Genomic DNA, 2,357 nt, shown 5'->3' with positions numbered 1-2,357 from the left:
AATCACAGCTTCAGGGGGTATAATGAGGTGGAAAAGTGGGTTTTGGAGCAAAGTGGCTTGATTTCCAAGGAAAGTTGTGATTTTTTTTTGTTTGAAAAATAGAAACCCATCAGTCTGATGAAGAGGGAGGGCTGTTTGTGACCACCTTCCACTGTAGCCTGTGGGGTAAAAAGTGTATTTGTTCAGCAACGTAATTTACTTTTAGCAAGAGAGGAAAAAGGTGAGGCTATTGATTTATCATTATGTCCTATTTGTTTGCTCCTTTTTTTTACATCCATTTAGCTCACCGGGTCTCTTTTATCAGAAAGCTGCCTCTGACAGGACCCAACACACCCAGCATTTCTATAAATATGTAAATATAAGATCTGTATGTGTAAACACACCCGCATAAATAAAACGRTAATGATGTGTGTGTATTTGTGTATTTGTGTACATAGAAAAGCTAAATTATCTCCAATTTATCCAATGCCCTTCCCCTCTCCTATGTGCTTTAAGTTCCTATGTACATACAGACTTCATATTAATACGAAAACAGCACCTATGAGGAATACAGATAAARGACTAAAGAGTCTTCCTGGTGGATAAGTCACTCCTAATTCCTTAATTTCTTTCTGCTTKTTCCCCAGAGCGAGGAGTGGAAGACACAGAAATAAATCTGCACATGTTTATTTAACCTCCTTGTTTCGCCAGTTTTCGTAGGGTTTGTGTCCAAGACACCTGCGCTGGTGCCAAGAGGAGTGAGTGGTTCTCCCAGGAGCTGGTGCTTTGGTCCTGATCCAGAGCAAACCTTGGAAAGAGGAGCAGGAAAATAAGGATGCACCAGGCAAGGTAAAGGCTGAGAGGAATTAAAACGTATAGAAAACCTTGGAATTATGAACAGGAAAATAAGGTTACCTCAGACGAGGCAAAGGCTGAGAGGAATTAAAACATCCCAGGGAGATTTTGAGCTGGGTTTTCCCTAAGCTGAGTTTTTCTTGAGCTGGGTTTTTTTTTCAGCTGAGTTTTCCTTGGGAATGGGAGGATGGGAAGCTCACACCTCAGCTGTGTGCAAAGAGCTGGGGGTGCCTGGATGTCACACTGGCCCCAACCCCCTGCAGCATCCTGCCCCTTGTCCCCCTGCTCACAGTCAATGCTGAACCTTCCCTGGCTGGGAGGAAAGGAAAAGCAGAGGAGAAAATTCTCCCTCCCTGTTAAAAATCCTGAGAAGTCCCAGTGGAACCCCGGGATCCAGGCTGTGTCCTAAAAGGAGCTTTGGAGTCACCACAGCCTCTGCTGCCCCCTCCACCCTCTGCCCACCTTGGGAAGATTCTGCTGGGGCAAGGAGRAAAGATCCTGCCATGAACGGTAGCCCAAGGTCTGGGTGTTTTGTGGGTGCCAGCAAACACTCCAAGGGSCAAATGCTCCTTCTGGAAATGGGCACAAGAACCACGAAAACCAGAGAGATCGGCTCAGATGATGTCTGAGCACCTTGAGCCAAAAAACTGCAGCTCAGTCTGGCTCATTTCAGGATTTAGCAGTGTTCCAGCCAGGATGAAGCTCTGGAGGTATCACAGAACCATCCCAGAATGATTTGGGTGGGAAGGGACCTTAAAGCTCATCCCATCCCACTCTTGCCATGGCAGGGACACCTTCCACTGTCCCAGGCTGCTCCCAGCCCCGTCCAGCCTGGCCTTGGGCACTGCCAGGGATCCAGGGGCAGCCACAGCTTCTCTGGGCACCCTGTGCCAGGGCCTCCCCACCCTCCCAGGGAACAATTCCTTCCCAATATCCCATCCATCCCTGCCCTCTGGCAGTGGGAAGCCATTCCCTGTGTCCTGTCCCTCCATCCCTTGTCCCCAGTCCCTCTACAGTTCTTCCTTTAGACCCTGGAAGGGGCTCTGAGCTCTCCCTGGAGCCTCCTCCGAGCTTTCCCAGCCTCAAGGTGCTGTTGATTCCCGGACCGTGTGTCCCGGGCAGCAGCGGGGATCATTGGGAACGAGACGTCACCAGTCTCARTTTCTCCTCAGCTGGCTGCAAAATAGGAAAGTTGGGCTCGGCTGRAACGATTTCCTGCGAGCGGGAGGCCGGATCCCGGCGGGATGCGGAGCGATGGAGCTGCCGCACGCCACGAGCTCCCCCTGCAGCGCTCCGGGCACAGCGGCTGTGCCTGCGAAACGATCAACTTAACCAAAAACCGCCCGTTTGGAGCCAAAAAACCCTCCCCTCGCCATTGGCGTGGTGCCAGACGGAGCACGGGTCACGGGAGATGCTCGGAGGGTCTCCAACCCCTCCTGTCCCTCTCCATCCCATTGCCCGTGCCCGTTTTCCGGCAGCAGCAAACGGGGACCGTCAGCCAGGACTGGGAAAGGGAAGGGGAA

Source organism: Malurus melanocephalus, unplaced genomic scaffold (assembly GCF_030028575.1).
Source record: "Malurus melanocephalus ecotype Western Australia unplaced genomic scaffold, MMel_1.1 scaffold_391, whole genome shotgun sequence".
NCBI classification, from domain to species: domain Eukaryota; kingdom Metazoa; phylum Chordata; class Aves; order Passeriformes; family Maluridae; genus Malurus; species Malurus melanocephalus.
The sequence above is the reverse complement of the archived record's forward strand: the minus strand, read 5'-3'. Positions refer to the sequence as shown.